This window comes from Oreochromis niloticus, linkage group LG15, assembly GCF_001858045.2.
Source record: "Oreochromis niloticus isolate F11D_XX linkage group LG15, O_niloticus_UMD_NMBU, whole genome shotgun sequence".
NCBI classification, from domain to species: Eukaryota; Metazoa; Chordata; class Actinopteri; order Cichliformes; family Cichlidae; genus Oreochromis; species Oreochromis niloticus.
This window is the reverse complement of record NC_031980.2, coordinates 29794105-29812378: the sequence shown is the minus strand read 5'-3', so window position 1 is coordinate 29812378 and position 18274 is coordinate 29794105. Positions and strand designations below refer to the sequence as shown.

The following is an 18274-nucleotide window of genomic DNA, read 5'->3' as shown; positions in this document are numbered from 1 at the left end:
GACAGACGCATCAGTTTTCCAAAATTCTGGATCCATCCAAAGCTATTTTTCTTTTTGATAATTCTCACTATAATAATTGTGCGTATTTCTCTTTGGAGTAGGACAAAGGTAAGGGTATGATTATGAAATATCTTGTGTTCAGGTTCAACTAGTCTACATTTCCTAATATTAGTTTAGAAAACTAAATATTCAGTTACAATAAAGACTGAGGTAGTTGCAAGTAAACCATGGTTACAGATGGTCATCCAAAATTCCATCCTCCCAGAGACTGTCTGCTCCCATGCCACCAACAACCAAATAAAAAAAAAAATCAACAAAACATGGTTTAATTATAAAAACTCACAAAGAAAGCATAATATAACACCCTCAACTGGACATACAAGCAAATCAGTTAAATGTGGACAATAGGTCAGTCTCTGTCAATTAGTAACAAGTTTAATAACTGATCATCATTATGGTTTAGTTTGCCTCACCTGGTTAGAGGAGGATGAATATATTACTTTAAATGAATCAACACCCTCTATCAGAATGCTCGAAGCACATGCCAAGGAGCTCCTGCAATCTTACTCTCTAGCTTGTCAATTAAAGAAAGTCCTAGACTGACTTTTAATTCACTTGAAAACTTTTTGTGTTTGCGTTTCTTTCTAATAATAAAGCATCTTTACCCAACACTATAAAGTGCTTTGACAAGATTGTTCTTGTGAATTGGTCCTATGTAAGTGAATTTAATTAAATTGAATCAAATCAAATCAAACTGAATATCATAGATGGATAGATGCAGTAACACTGTAGCCTATTGTTGTGATCATTACTATTGTGGGACTTGTCAGATAATCAAAGGGGAAGCTTCTCTATGCATGTTCTGTGGTTCATGTGCCCACTACCATCTCCTTTGTACATTCTCATCCATTTTTATGCTAGATAGCTATCTACATGCAGAGTACCTGGTGTCTCCAAGTAAATGGTGAATGGACTGGTTCTTACAAAGCGCTTTTCTACTTTGAGCACTCAGATTGCTTTATACAACTTGCCTAAGTCATCCATTCACACCCTTTTTCTGTGCTTTCTCTAGGTAAGTACTTTCTATCTAACATTCACTCTCTAATAGATACATTGGAGAGCAACTTGGGGCTAGTGTCTTGTCCAAGGATATTTGGTATGCAGACTCAGAACAGCCAGGGCTCAAACCACCAACCTTCTGATTAGTAGATGACTAGTCTTTCTCCTGAGCTACAGCCACTCCAAGACTGGGAGTCATAGCATTACTTGATTAATTTATTAGTCCACTAATAGTCCCCTATTTAAAAAGCAGAGGTAAATTCAGAAATTTACATTCAGACCCACCTTCCTACCTTAACCAAACAAATCTCCAAGGCTGAAAAATTAGGTCAAAAGGAAAGTGCTAAAAAATGCAGCTTTTTTATTGGAGACTTAAAGCTGTTTCCAAAAGCAAATAAAATCCCCACAGACTCCCTTGTTAAGATGTCCAACCCTAGTAACATAGCATGACAACACATTTTTAGTCTTTATACCTAAGTTTCATAACAAGTCTACAGTGGAAGAACAGTGGATATTTTTTTTAACTCATACACTTAGGTACTGTTAAGTCTTAAAAGTAAAGACCACACTGATTAACAGGTGTGCTGACACTAGTCATAGTAAGTGGCAGGTCTTTGCTAGGCTTCACTTTTTTAAATTCAAGTTATTGACATTGACATATTGTTTTGTTAGCTAGTTTAATGAAACTCCCTAATAACTATGATATCTTACTAGGAAATATAGCCCATTTAAGTAGCACTTCCGTTTTTGTAAGTGAAATTCGAATGTATTAAAGGTCTGTTTCTCAGCACTATTTGGGGTTTTTTGCAGTTTATTTACCCATGTACTTCACTGAGCTTGCTAGTATGAGTTAGTATGAGTTAGTTACCCTATTTTCTGATTTACCATATAACATACCGCCACGTCTTACATCTGCTCACTCTCACCTCACACCTACAGTAAAAGACTGCCTCCCCAACCCGCTCTCCTCTGACCCCTTTCACTAAAAATTTGTGAGGAGGATGTGTGTCTCCTCTTCCAGAGACAGAAGACTAAGGAGGCTGCAGGACTTGATGGTCGGTGTCCCTACTGCCTGAAAGTCTGTGCTGACCAACTGGCCCCCATCACAGGATTAAATGATTACAGGCCTGTCACTCTGACATCTGTGTTCTCCCTGCTGCTCCCCTTCCTCTACACCAGTGGTTCTTAACCTGGGTTCGATCGAACCCTAGGGGTTCGGTGAGTTGGTCTCAGGGGTTCGGCAGAGCCTCCGCCGTGACATGCACGGCTCATTTTGTGCAACAGTAAAAAACATATATATGTCTTGAATTTGAAAAAAATCATATTTTATTTTTCACTAAAGAGGGGTTCGGTGAATGTGCATATGAAACTGGTGGGGTTCGGTACCTTCAACAAGGTTAAGAACCACTGCTCTACACTAATGACTGCACCTCAGGAGAATCATCTATGAAATCCCTGAAGTTCACGGATGACACCGCAGTCTGATACAGAACGATGACGAGTTTGCATACAGACAGGAGGTGGACCAACTGGTGCACTGGTGCACTAAGAATCACCTGGAGCATAACCCGCTTAAGATTGTGGAGATGCCCTCCCACTGTCCCCCTCCCACTATCCTCAACAATACAGTACCTACTCTAGATCACTCTAGATTCCTGGGATCCACCTTTTCACAGGATTTCAAGTGGAGCTCACATGTAGAGTCTGTCTAGAAGAAAGTCCAGCAGAGGTTGTGCCTCCTGTGACTTGGATCGAAGGCAAACTTACACCCGCAGCCAGCATGGTAACCTCAATCCACGATGAGGGCCCGTGGCCCAGGCTCAAAGCCAAGCCTAAAGTACAAGCCTGCTCCCTGCTAGCTCCTGCCAAACCCTCGATTGTTGTCCAAGGGGAGAGGAGGCGGGGAAGAAAATCATCCTGGACTCCTTGGTAAGTGGCCAGGTATCACAAAAGAGCTCAAGATGTCCAGAAACACCAATCAGAGCTACTCAAAAGAGACTTTGAACACTTATTCTGCTCACTAAATAGACCTGTGGGTCACATTTCCGTGTCTGGTCCCATCCCTCCCCTTCTGCCATGGTGTTGGGTGTTTCAGGAGGTTATTGTTACTGCACACCTGGCTCTCATCAGCCTGGGCTACCCACAGTGTCTCCTTCATCATCAATTTCATTCTGTTATGGGAACACAGTTAACTAATCAGATCCAAATGAACTTGGAACAAAACTTCTTTCTACAAACATCTCCTATGCCATTCTCCATTCTGGTACTCTCATTGCAGCAGGTGAAATCAGTTCAGCTCAATCCATTCGGTCTGACCAGTCTCGCTACTACTGACATCACCTGGGTCCTTGCCCTAATTGATCCCCACTAGCATTATAAAGTCATGAAGATAAAAATATAAAGATGATGGGAGCTTATCATCTTGTAACTCCTCATCCTCTACAGTTCCTAACACACCATTATATAACTTTCCCAAACCACCTTCTCATATTAAAGTAACAATTAAGGACAGACCAGTTACCAACAGGAAGCCAATAAGCAGACCTCAGAGACTTTCTGCTGTTATACTCATTAACCCCACCCTGTATCCATCCACTAATATCGCTATCACTGCCTGCAATTTAAAAATTGGCCTCCTAAATGTCAGATGTTTAGCAAATAAGATTTGTATTATCAATGAAATCATTGCTAACAATAAATTGGACTTTAGTGAAGCCTGGCTTGATGACACTGGCAACATAGAGTTGATCCAAACATCACTAACTGTAGTTTTAAACACTATTGAAAACTAAATGAGTTCTGAATATTTAACATTAGTAATTAATTCTATTTTTCCCCTGTATTACTACTGAGACATGGATTCCTGGAAGAAATTGGTGAACTTTTTTCCAAAGTTCCAACAAAATTAGTCTGTATTATCATTTTAGGTGATTTCCACATTCATATTGACAACAGCAAAAATGTTGACACCAAACAGTTTATTTTAATGTTTTGAGTTAAAAATACAATACAAAAGGTTACAGCTTCAATCTATTTCCATAGGCCTCAATGCCACAGTTACAAATGTTTTAGATGTTGCTGTGTCTGATCATTAATGCATAATTTTAGAAATAGTTTTTTCATCTCTCAAAACAATCATCATCTCAAAAACAATAGAAACTGATCTCTCCAATACATTTAGCAGTGAGTTTCAAAGTGTACACTACCATTATTGTCGTCATGTGATGAAATTATTGATCACATCATCACTCCTGTCAAAACTATTAATGTACGCCGTCCACCAAAAGCACTCTGGAGAAACAGCAAAAAGGTAAAGGTGGCAAAAAGACACTACAAAAATAAACTACTAATTCATTTTGAAATGTATAAACATGTACATTTACTGGTACAAAAATCCAATCATCCAGACATCTCCCAACTGATCAACAATAACCAGTCTGCTTTTTTGTTTTTATCTATTCATAAAGTATTTAACCTCTCCAAAACCATACAATCTGAATTTCAATCTGAGCAACTAAGTGTAATGAATTTGTATCTTTCAACAAGAGCAACGTTTCTAATATTAGATGTAATATCTTAGCCTAAGTAGTCTACTAGAAATCAATCGAGCACATAACCTCACATAATGATCAAATTACAATGTCCATATTCTCACCTGTAATTTCAAAATATCTGGAAGACGTTACTTATCAGTTAGTCTTGTAACCCTCATCCCCACCAAACTATTTAAATCTGTATCTCTTTGTTTTGGAAATCACTAATAAATCATCTAAATAAACTGATATGTACCAGTCAGGGTTCAGAACCAATCATAGCATAGAAACAGCTCTTACTAAAGTCATGCAACAGTGAGCCACAGAGAGTTTCAGTTTTAGTCTTTGACCTCACTGCTGATTTTAACACTGTTGACCATGACATTATAATACAAAGGCTTTATGGATTAGAATGAATGCATTATATCTAAGGTTTGAATGTTTCAATTAGCAGTTTTAGATCTGCACAAATAAAAATGTAATCAGGGATTTCTCAAGTGCCAATTCTTGGTCTACTACAGTATAACATCAACATGCTCCCACATACTGTCATAAAGAATCATAATAACTTAGCATACTTATGCAGATGGTACACAGATATACTTATCTCTTTCCTCGGATGATATCATAAACTGTATTGATAACATTAACTGCTGGATCTCTCAAAACATTTTAGAAATGAACAGAGGCAAGACAGAAATACTTGTTATTGGTCCAAAAAGTCAGAGACAGAAAATCTGTTCATACTTATCAAGCACTTTGATTTGTGTGTGTAAGATGGGATGAGAAACAGTGTGGACACACTTGCAAACTCGTTTGTATGTGCATACATGATAAGACAGGCAAAATTCTCCAAACATTGCTGAAAACATCCCCTGTTTCGTATCATAATCTTCCATAAATTCTAGTTCTTTAAAGGAGATTGAATGGATTTCTTCTGATCACATCTTCAGCAGTTCTAGTATTTATTTTGTTAAGTCCAGTAGTGGCTCACCATGCTGTCTCCAAGCCTGCTCGCCTGTGTCTGTGAGGTACAAGTCTGGAATTCATATGATTTTAGCATGCCTCTTTGTGTTTTTCTGTGTGGCTATTTTTCAGTCCCCATGAATGTTAGCGACACAGTCTGATTCAGCTTCAGTGTTTAGGTCATTTTTAGAAATGTGGAGAAAAGAAAATCTAAAGATGAATACTTCAGCGGATAAAAGACGTATTCATAATCTGTGATCAAATGGGAGTCACTTTGGTCACTGGTCCCACTTTTCTAATTTTTTTAGTTTCCACTGTCTAAAACTTTCAGGGACAGTTTAATGGCTGACAAGCTACAGCTTGGGTGAAGCCAGTTTGGATCTTTCTTGTAAGTTACCAATGACACAAAATAATGTAAAACAAGAAACAGATTCAAATAACAAAAAAAACTGAGAAATGAAGAATAGCACTAACCAAAGAAACCATATGTTCATGGTGACTGTGACATTGGTGTGGGGTGGTGAGCTTTTGTGTCACTAACACTCCCAATGACACTGCTGTGCTAAGCCTGGTGCTTTATGGGGGGGGGGCGGGGATGAGGTCCACTCAGATCATAGTCACCCCCATAATGCATGATATATTGAATCTTTATATTTCAGAGTACAAAACGTCTTTATCTACATTTCTCAATACACTGACATACTGCCATAAAGAAATGGAGGAAACTGGCAGACAGCCAGAGAAAGATAAGACCGTAAGAAATCTTTTGTATTTGGCAATTCTGCAATATTCCTGAGCTCTGCTTCATCATTATTACAGTATCTGACATTTTGCATCTAATATAGAAGTCAAACGTGGATATGGTGATGAATGGTCTTAAACTGTATAAATTGATTAGAGGATGAAAATGCAGGCCTGCCTTATGGTTTACCTGCTGGACTCCACAACGAAAATACATCACAAACCATTTGCAAAACATAAGCTTTGCTTTTCGCAGTTTAGGTGTAGCCTTTGGGGAAATATTATGTGGTATTTACAGATGCAACAACATAGACTTCTCATGCCTAATATGCTGCTCTTTTCTTGAAGAAAAATGGAGGTAATTTCTGGGAAAGGTGCCCTGTTTCCTAAAAAAAAGTGAGTGCTTCATCAAAGTTTATTCATGACCTTAGCACTAGGAAAAGATCACTCCATTTTCATTATGTTCATTTGTATTATGTAGAAAGTGATTTTGCTGATCAGACCAAATTGCAAATACTTTGTGCACTTTTCAGATAAGAAAAATACATCTTACAACTCTAAGAGCAACCCTATATAGAGAAATCAGACTTGTCACGGTGTCATAGTATAGCACAACATCATGTAGTGCACATAGTAAAATATAAAAAAAGAACAAATCAAAACAATATGAACATAGGTTGTGCAAAACTCAAATGTGCTTGAGACTCAAGCACATTTGAGTTTTGCAGCAGGACAATGATTTTGGCGCAGTGAGCTATACACCTTACTGGGTAATTACCTTTTTTTTGTCACATGGCCAGGAAGGTTTGGATAACTTTTTTCCCCTTAATAAATTAAATCAATATTTAAAAGCTGCATTTTGCATTTACTCGGGTTACCGTTGCCTAATATTAAATATTAAAATAATATATTGTTTGATGATCTGTGTGACAAATATGCAATAAACTAAGAAATCAGGAATACTTTTTAATGGCAATATAAGTGATACTGAATAAAGAGCTATTCAGGTACTCAGTGTCAGATGTCAAAAAATAGTCTGACAAGCAAACATACTGTCTCATTTGAATCTTCTTTCTGGTTTCATTATTTAAAGAAGAGTTCTCAAACTCACGGCCCGGGGGGCACTTGCGGCCCATGTCACCCCTACGTCACGTACATTTACGTGAAGAAATATAATGCAATTTGGAGGTAATTAAGGAGCCTGTGTGACAGCTTGAAGACCACCTGAGCAGCAACTATGCTTTTATTATTGTAGGGTCTACCTTACAATATAAAGCACCTTGAGGTGACTGTTGTTATTTGGCGCTGTATAAATAAATTGAATTGAGATTATGAAAAACCGAGTGAATAATGAGCATTGGAGACACATCATCAAATACAATCTTGCAAAAAGAAGTTATTAGTTACCACATAAGCTATGAAATTCTTTCTATTAAATAGAAAATTGCTATATGTTAATGTCTGGACAACCAATGCTGTATGCATCATATGGTAAAAAGTCCTTGTATTTTGAGATTAGCCAATTATTTTATTTATTTATTCTTATTTTTACGTGAAATTAGATTAGATTCGATTAGATTGATAATCAGGTAGGTGATGTAAGACTTACCTTTTACCAGCTAAATCCATGGCTGGAGTGTAATGCCTTTTCAACTATGCTGCTAAGTTTCCTGTTTCAGGACCATGTGTTCATTAATTTCTCTTAAACTATTTCAGTTGCAAGGCAACTTTTTTTCTCTTTTTTAATTTGGTAAAGAATTGATTGGTGAATACATTTGAGTCACGATAATGATTATGTAAATAAAACCTATGTATACCCATCTACAGTAACACAGTCATTTCCCATGAGTAAATTTCCCTACAGTTAATGCTTTTCTCATAACTGATAATAAGTACACCACAAGTTGATGACACTTGTTTCTATGAAGTAAAATGTTAATGTGATTCTACTGCAAATCTGAACTTCTTACCTTAAAGAACACTAAGCTTGCATCCAACTTTTCTACTGAAAAAAAAAGAAAGAAAAACACCTAAAGAAATCCTGATCCTGATTAAGTGTTGCAGTTGGAGTCAGATTAATCAAATGTCTGCATTGAGAGTGTCTCAAGACACTTTTGGCTGATTGAGAGTGGCCTAGCCCTGTGGATTCATGGAGTTCTTTTTTATAATCAGGCCTATGGCACCTTCCTGCATTAAGTAGGGAGGCAGTAAAATATGGCTCCCCCAGCTGTGGGCTGCAATCCCCTAGGTAGATGATCAGTTTCACAGGCTGGCAAATGCCTTTGTGGGAAAGGTTGATGGATTTGGCAGATACAATGGTTTCTTCAAAGACACAGTGGAGCAGAATGAGTGATGGTGCTACTGCCATTAGCTCACTGTTTGCTGAGAGCAGCAGTGAGCTTGATTTCCTGCTCAAAACCTCGTCTTAGCTGCTCCCTTAGTCATAAGAGGCCACCACTACAACCATTACAAAAGAGCTACTCTGTTTTCTTTTTGTTTTGTGTTTTAAGAATGAGCCTCTATGAAGCTGGAAACAAAGGAAACTTTAATTTCTTCTGTGGAAACCAAAGTTTCTTTTTGTTGGAGGTCACTCAAGCAACACTAAAAGGAGTCACATGAAATAAACCAAATGTGTTTTAGCATAGGAATAGCACCACAAAATAACAATATTGAGGGGCTCTTAAGGCAAAGACATTAGAGCAAATTAGTAGCGAGACCAACTGAACATTAAGTCTAGATGTATTGTCAGCATGTACACCAGTCCTTGTCGACTGCTTTCATCTTTGTTCTTTTCCAACAGCTTGCATGGCAGCAGTCTGTATTAATGGTCTGATTTAATGACTAATTGACTTTTGTAGTACCAAGGAGCAATATCTGGAAAAGTTCCACAGATTAGCTTGAATGGCAGTAAGACACTGACAGCTGGAAAAGCTAAATAGTTATTGTGTTGATATATTCAGTGTAATTAAGAGCGCTCGGTGTGGGGTTTGATTTTAACTTAAAGTGGGGATGAATGGGTTTTGGAAAAAGCCTCTTCACCAGCACCGGCACTGTCATGAGAAATAGGCCAGGCTGAATGGAATACACAGAAACACAAGAAAAAAGTAATGAGTGAACATCTGAGACCTGGTCAAATAATCCCTGAGAAGGTATTGCTAAAATATTTCAACAGCCGCCTGTAGGTGAATAATTATCCAACATCTTTCTTTATGCCTGGAAAAATGACTCTGACATAACAAACTGAACTTTGCTGCTTCATTCTGCATTGTCCATTTTAGCTGTTCAGAGCCTTAAAACCCTAAAGGCTCCATTCTTAGTGGCAATTTACAAGTGAAATAAGTATGTTTCAACCATATCTGAAAAACTGGAGTTGGACCATTAGTTTTAAGCCATTACTGGTTCTTTGACCAATTAATGAAAAGTACTTTGTCAACCATTACAGGAATTAGTATGCACGTATTCTTACTTAGTCTAAGGGGAGCAAAAATGAGAACAAATGGAGAGTCCTCTTCACACACTAAGGTTAATTATGGAGTTAACAGGGTTCTGTGCTGGGACCGATTCTGTTTACATTATACATGCTTCCAGTATCATCAGAAGGCATAGCATCAATTTTCACTGCTATGCAGATGACACACAACTTTATCTATCCATGAAGCCAGATAACACACACCAATTGGTTAAACTGCAGGAATGTCTGAAAGACATAAAGACCTGGATGGCCTCTAATTTTCTGTTTCTAAATTCAGATAAAACTGAGGTTATTGTACTCGGCCCAGAAAATCTTAGAAATATGGTATCTAACCAGAATCTTACTCTGGATGGCATTACCTTGGCCTCCAGTAACACTGTGAGGAACCTTGGATTCATTTTTAGTCAGGATATGTCCTTCAATGCACATATTAAACAAATATGTAGGACAGCTTTTTTCCATTTGTGCAACATCTCTAAAATGAGAAATATCCTGTCTCAGAGTGATGCTGAAAAACTTCATGCTTTTATTACTTCAAGGCTGGACTACTATAATTTATTATTATCAAGATGTCCTAAAAACTCCCAGAAAAGCCTTCAGTTACTCCAAAATACTGCAGCAAGAGTACTGACAGGGACTAGAAAGAGAGAGCATATTTCTCCTATATTGGCTTCCCTTCATTGGCTCCATGTTAAATCCAGAATTCAAAATTTTGTTACTCACATACAAGTCTTAAATAATCAGGCCCCATATTATCTTAATGACCTTATAGTACCATATCACCGCATTAAAGCACTTCGCTCTCTCAGTCCAGGCTTACTTGTTGTTCCTAGAGTATTTAAAAGTAGAATGGGAGGGAGAGCCTTCAGTTTTCAGGCCCCTCTTCTGTGGAACCAGCTTCCAGTTTGGATTCGGGAGACAGACACTATCTCTACTTGTAAGATAAGGATTAAAACTTGGCCACCCCTCTCTGAGCCTGGTTCTGGTTCTGCAGGAGGTTTCTTCTAGTTAAAAGGCAGTTTTTCCTTCCCAGTGTCACCAAAGTGCTTGCTCATAGGGGGTCATATGATTGTTGGGTTTTCTCTGCTGTATTATTGTAGGGTCAATATAAAGTGCCTTGAGGCACTATATCAATCAATCAATCAATCAATCAATCAATCAATCAATCAATCAACCAATCAATCAATCTTCATCATATAATCATACCTCCCCTATCTGGATGGGATGCCGAGGACCTCACTGAAATAAGGGATCTCGAAAGCTGCAAAAGCAGAGAGATCAAAGAAACACTACAAATAAACATTTTCTTGTCTGGCAACACTGTGTGCATCAAGTCCTTTCTGCTACATTAACCAAACAAAATCAAAAAATTCAATTGTAACCTGGACACAGATTACAGAGAAAATATTCCACATTGTATTCCTGTCAGAAAGCCTAATACCCTGGAAACAACTGGACACAAAAACAAACAAATAAACAAACAACCAATGCAGATTTAGATGTCACAAAGCAGACCACACAGTCATGGCAAAAAGGGAGACGAACACAAATGCCAGTTAAAACAAAAACTGTTTATTTTACATGGAGAAACAAGAAAGAACTTAACTTAACCATGGTGTGTGTAATCAGTACAATCAGTAGTGTAAATGAGTGAAAAAATATATGCAGTGTTGTTTAGTGCAGAAAACTACAGTTGAGACACTTAATACTGACATTTCAACACTTCAAAACTGTGTCAAGTGTACAAAGTGTAGATGTTTCGAAACACTGCTCCAAAGTGTGGTTCAAAGTGACCATGGTTAATTGAGGTTTTGACACATTTCACCCCAATTTTGGCATGTGGCTTACCTGGTGCCAAGATTCCCATTTTGAACAGACCAGAGTAAATTGGGCTTATAATGAATGAGTTAATGTTCTTGCACTACACTTGCACATTACACTCAGTATCATTTTTGCTGTGGACTGTAAAGATCAACAGGCCATCCATTAAACACTGAGATACCATGTGTAATTAAATAAATACTGCCATATATAGAGAGAAGATACATTCCGTTTTGTTTATTTAAATATATACTGTATATTTTAAATTAATTTTAAGTAAAACCTACACTTCTCACTGGAAATCACTTCTCACAGACCTTCAGACTGGAGTTGTGTGTCAAGTGGATGGGCCCTGGCCATATAGGCCCACACACAAACACCACAGCAGCTTCTAGTTTTCTTTGACAGTCAGAACAAACCTGATGTTACTAACTCCAAGATAGCTTAAAAGTTAACCAAACACATCCAAACTTTGAGCGTTTTTTTCCCCAAGGCAAGGGAGGTAGCTTGCAAAACACTTGTGTGCACCATTGTTTTTACAGAATAGCATTAACATTTTTATGGCGATAGGCAAAGTAGCTAGTAGGTGTCACTGTAGAGATGGGTTTCAAATTTTTGTCCAAACCTCAATACAGTTCTGGCACAATTGTGTCAAACATTTTAGTATTTCACTAAGCCTCGCTTTGCCCATCACCACAGAAAACCCAAACCAGAGTCCAAAACAAGTCTCAGTGTCAAGCATTCTTCTACAATTGGTGTGGACTCTGCTGGACCACTTGTGTCGACGTTATGTTAGTTGTAGCTGTTATCTGTTGTTTTCTATCTTTCCTCTCCTTCACTAACAGCTGTTAGTGAAGGAAGCCCACTAACGGGCCTACATTAGTTAGACTTTAACAAAAAAAAAAAAAAAAAAACTGGTCTCAGCATGTATTGCAACTTACTCAATTTAGGAGCATTAAGTAAAACTCAGATTTTTGGCCACAGAACAAACAACATTAAGTTTTACAGATATATCTTTATCTATATATTTTTAAGATATAGTTTTTGTTAAAAGCTTGGTTGTGCTTTATGGTGACTCTATTTGTTTTTCAGTAATTTTGGATTTAGTTTATGAATGTGTTCAAAAGTTCAATCAAAAACCAAAAGCCTGTCTTATGTTTCGGTCTTCACTTAATGTAGTATATCGCCTGTTTTTATTCTCTAACATGGAGCCAAGTTCAATAACCTAATCATCTGCATACTATGCAGCCATATTCGGATTACATATGTTTGTGAAGTTAGACTCACTAGATGGATTTTTTTTTTTTTTTTTTTGGGTGGGGGACAGTTAAATGGTTGTCATGTGCTGTGAAATGTGCATATGTATAGATGTTGTCTTTAGTCTTTATGTATATCATTTAAGGTCAGTTTTAACACAGCAGAAGAGCTAAAGAAAATATATTGTGTGTTGATTCTAAGCATGGATTCACATGTTTGTAACAGGATTTCAGCAACAATGCAATTAGAGAGTATTATGTTTCCTGGGCTTTGAAGACCCTTGTTATCCATGAAAATGCAGTAGCCCTAACAGGAAGTAAAAGCTGTAAAAGAACTGTCAGCTACAGCTTAATCAATTTTGTTAATACAGTCATTACCAACTGGCATGTAGCTTTTCAGGTTCAGATTCAATTCAATTGCAATTTTATTTATACAGCGCCAAAAATCAAACCTCAGACATACACTATGAAAAATGTGTGAACCTTTTTTGTGCTTTAGAGAAAGAAACATTTACATTTCAGATCTACAAAAACCCAGTTTCAAAACATATGAAAAGCTGAAATGTGTGTTTTATTGTGTTAATTACTTATCGTGGAAAGTAACAATCAGTGATATAGTGGTGATTAAAATGTGTTCAGAATTTTCAAATTGAGAATTCATCCCATAAGTCATTGCACACTACTCTCCCCCAATTAGCTGCCTGAATAAGCAATACTGGCCCTGTATTTACTTGGTATTGGATCGATACCAAAATTTGTAGCACTACTGTGAATGAGGAAAAATGTGAAAGTTAAATGCTTTTGTTGAAATGTCCAGGCAAGTATGTATATATTAAATGACAAGATATACTACGTGTTCAAATAGCATCAATTAAACAACAACTTTTTTATTTCTATATGATAATTCTTTATAATTAAACAATAAGAACAAGTGGCCTGATGTCTTGTAATCATTATGAAGCTGTAATTTGAAATACAATAAAACAATAAGTTTTTCGGTATCGGAACAGTATCATCAATACCACCCTGAATTTTACTTGGTATTGGATCGGAAAGGAAAATTAGTGGTATCACACATCACTACTATGCAGATAAGCTAAACAAAAACACCACTGTGTGTTGGAACAGGAGCAGGAAGTGATATTCTACCCCAGAGAGAGCGAACACCAAGTGACAGTGCCACCCTAAAGGATGTTACTGTGAAATGGAAATTCCCAGCACTCTTGGTCAGTCTATTGGAGGATTTAAGAGCAGATAGAGAATTTAAAATCTTTAAATGTAAAACTAAAATATATGTTTTCAGCCAATTTTCTGGCTGAATATGCACTATAGACAACACTTTAGCTTTGTTATTTAAAAAAAACATTTTAAAAAATGGTTGTGTTATTTATAGCTTTTATACTTGGGAGGTAAAGTGGGCTGGTACTAGTGCAGATGTCCCTAAGTTGTGTTCAGAGTACTTCAGTTTTTTTAAGTGGCAGATAATTTCAAATTCAACATTTCTGTCATCTCAGCAAACACACAACCTGTTTGTGTGCAGTTCGTTGCACAGTGTGTTGCTAGCTGAAGGTCCAGCTGCTTATTTCACAGGTAGAGAAAAGAAAGAGAGCTAACTTTAGATGGAGAAAGATGTAATAAAAGACAGGAGAGGAAAAACGATGTTAGATTTAAAAGTAAAGACTGCTCAGTGACGTTTGACAAACTGCAAATTTAAAGCTTACATGTAATGTCATAATTTTATAACATATCAGGAATTCCTGTAAAATACACTCAGCTATATTAACTTATATTAACAGCATGAAAATACTCAGTAGTTTATTTGGGATAAGCTTGCTGTACTGTGGTAAATTTATTGTAAGGCACCGTGTTGGACTGGTGAACAGTGGCTGTGCCCATGGTCAATGTTGGTTTACATTAACTGTAGTAGACTGATTTACATCTAAGATGATGATTGTTAGATTCATTCACTAAATTTCACCTTTATACCAATTATATACTGTGTAGTATAAAGATAATGTACAGTATAGTATCAGTGTAGCAAATGGAAATCAGCCAGGTTTCCATTTCCCCATGCTGAGACACTACACAGATCTTAGGGTTCCCTCACCTGCTGAATCCCAATGTAACCTTTGACTGTACTATTTTACTATTTAGGCATGGAGGCGAAGTTAACCTCTACAATGTAGACAACAAAACTTTTTTAAAATTCTCTTTCACTGCTTGTGTCCCAACAGATTCAAACTGAGTACATTCATTAGAATTGGTACATAATACAAATATTTGAATGTCTGTGAAGGTTCTCAGTCATCCAGGTCATCGTAGTCAAATATTTGAATCTAAATTCTAATATTACTTTATTATTCTATTAATATAACGCAAGGTTCAGTTACCTTTGTAAAAACCAAAATGGTTAGCACAATTGTCCTTCAACAAGCTACTTCTTACTTTCTTATTTTTCTCTTTATTTTCTTCTTCTTTACTTTTTCACTTTTAGTTGAGTAAAAAAGTTGCTTCAGTACTTCAGCGTTTTTTGGAGTATTTTTTAACATGGGTATCTGTACTTCTACTTTTAAAAAAAAGTCTGTACTTTTGCCACCTCTGACTATAATACATGATTGGAAAAAGATGATGCACATTTAGAGGATGGAGTTTGATGGAGAGGGGTGGCATTAGACTAAGGGCCCATATGTCTCCAAGATAAACCCAATGAGGCTTCCTAATGAGGTTATATTACTAGCATTGCAACAAGGGGTGAGCCACTGACCCCTTGTTTCACAAAGGTGAATTAATATTGTAAATAATCTTGATATAGTATAGCAGCTGAGAAGTCTCCTGCTTAAAAGGAGGAGGAGTCTGTGAGTGCTTCCCTCTACCTCAGAGTAAGTGCTCACAGCAAACAGCTATGATATATAGTCTACATGTCTCCTAATGACCTTGATGTGGTATATTGAATGTAAACTAGCTTCCTGAATGTGCTTACACATAAAGTATGGCAGATAAAGCTAAAGGGGTCATCCTCAGTCTTATGACTAGATAAACAGGCAGCTCGTGTAACTCAGGCTTGGGCAACAAACATGTGGTATAGTGGGGGTTACTTAAGACATATTTAGAGCTATGTCCAGTGCGAGTGCAGAAAGTGATAAGCAATGTAGAATAGTACCCATTCGTTTCCAAAAATGTCAGGTCAGTGTGCAAAATGGAAATAAAAACTGAAAATAGTGATTTGCAAATCACTCAAAGCCCAGATTTAATTGGAAAATATTACAAAGAACACCTCTTGAAACTGATGATTGTTACTGTGTTTTGAAAAATAACAATGAAAAAAAGGGCACCTGGTGGAACATTTGATAACTATGGGGATCAATTAATATCTTAATCCAATGTGATGTTTAAATAAAAGGAGCATCTCACTGCTATTAAAAGATCACCACAGAAAGAGGGAGGTTTCCAAATTCCAAAAGTATATAATGTATGTAAAGCAGAGAACAAAGCTGACTACACTGCATTTCCTGCCTGCAAACTTTTCTTAGAAACACTCTATTGCCTGTGTTTTTTTTACTGAATACAATTTATCACTATTTTACATCATATTCTTTTGTCAGAAATTTTGTCAGGATTTTCACGGGATGAAAGCTTTTTATTCCTTGAGTGTTCATTTTTTACTTTGTTTCATGATCTATGTGCGAGTCTTGCCATATTACATTGTCCAAGTTGATGAATGACATCCTTTGCTGGAGACTCAAACAAAAAAAACACGCTGGTAATGGAGTTTTCTGGTCTTGCTGGTATACAGAGTAAACATCTTTGTGTCACAGGTTTCTCCTGATGTGATGTCCAAGACAGGACAAACAAGACCTGCTCACCCGACAATCACTCAACTCCAGTCACGATGGATGGTTAAAATACTATCCGGTGATCCAGTTCAATTACCACTGAAATTTCAGAGGCTGCCCAGGTCTCGGATCGTCCGAGGAACAAAACTTAAGGCCCCAGCCAGTTCTACATCCTACGTTGAGCCTGCTGATAATTGGACTGTAGTAGGTAAAAGGAAGCACAGTGGCAGGTGGTGATGTCACTATTAACATCAACTGTGAATCCAGCTTAAAAAAAAAACTCCATGATGACCATGAATTCACCCCACTGGCTTGTCACTCAGCTGCACCCTAGCTATCTTAACATCTGCACCCAGAGCCGGTAACAGTATCCTCTCTGCAAGGATGTTATCCTGCCACCCGTTATAATGCAACCTAATATGGACCCGAGAAGCAGACTCAGGCAAGTGGATTCGTGCTTAGCTTGTTTATTTAAAGACAAGTACAAGGGTATAAATGAAAATGTAATGTTTGGGAAAGTGGGGCCAAGGGCCTCTTATGGCACATTCACAGATACTCAGTAGAGCAAGAGAGATGGAGACGGTATTTACTATCAAGGAACCAGTGGGTTGTGGAGCAAATCATGAGAACTGGAAACAGTCGTACTTAGAGTTGAATGGTGTTAGGTCCAGGGACGGCAGCAAGTGTCATGGTCTGGGCGGGCCTGAGTAACTTTCCTCAGCATCAGCTCTCCTCCTCTGGGTGGAGCCCTTCCTGCCCCTCCCCGTTCCTCAGCTGCAGGCAATTATTCTGGCAGTATTTAGGAGCAGCGCACACTATGAGTGTTCGCCAGATCGTCTGCTAACCTCAGTTAGTTCACAGCCTTATGTTCCTGTGTATTTTTCAGTGTGCATTACTCACCCCTCTCTTCCTGTCTCCTAGTCGGTACCTGGACTCATCATTCCAAAACCTGCCATAGCCTCGTTCCTGGATTCCGGTCAGCTGCTGCTTAATCCTTTTCAGACAAACTGCCATTCACACCTGCCTGCCTCCCTGCATACCTGTATTGGACTCAGCACTCGCCTGGACCTCGCCTCGCCTCCACCTTCAGCTAATCCCCGCCTGCGAACACGTAAGCCATCCCAGCTTGTCAAATGGTGAAACACTCACAACACCTTGGACTGTTCTGATTTTCCTCTCCTACGTTTCAGTGCCCTGGTCTGCCACAGCTTCCACCAGCCCCACTCCAGTTTCAGCAGTTTAGTGACCTGACTGTTCCATGCTTGCCCTAGCCCCGCACCTCACAGACACCACGCTTTTGCACTAAGTTTAATCTTGTTTTCTGTCTTAAATATTTATGTTAGGAACACGTGTAAATAAAAGTTTTTGTTTTCGCAAATCACTTCGAGCTTCCGGTCTTTGGTTCTGCGCCTGAGTCCATTCCATGTCACGGGCCTCTGAGCTATGACAGTAAGTTTGAGAGAATGGAGACAGTGGAGAGTGGACATGCAGGTGTGTAATGTGATTCTTCCAGGTATTCATATTTAGGATGGTCATACCAAACACTCGGAGCCAACTAAAACATCCATCCATCCATCCATCTTCATCCGCTTT

At 38.0% G+C, this 18274-nt stretch overlaps 1 long non-coding RNA gene across 1 annotated transcript; it reads left to right on the top strand.

Moving 5' to 3' along the window:
• Positions 1-17388: 17388 nt before the first annotated feature.
• Positions 17389-18062, top strand: LOC106098803 (uncharacterized). Its single transcript, XR_001225121.3, has 3 exons — positions 17389-17530; positions 17603-17792; positions 17872-18062. It is a non-coding gene; the product is annotated as an uncharacterized LOC106098803 (long non-coding RNA).
• Positions 18063-18274: the final 212 nt, after the last annotated feature.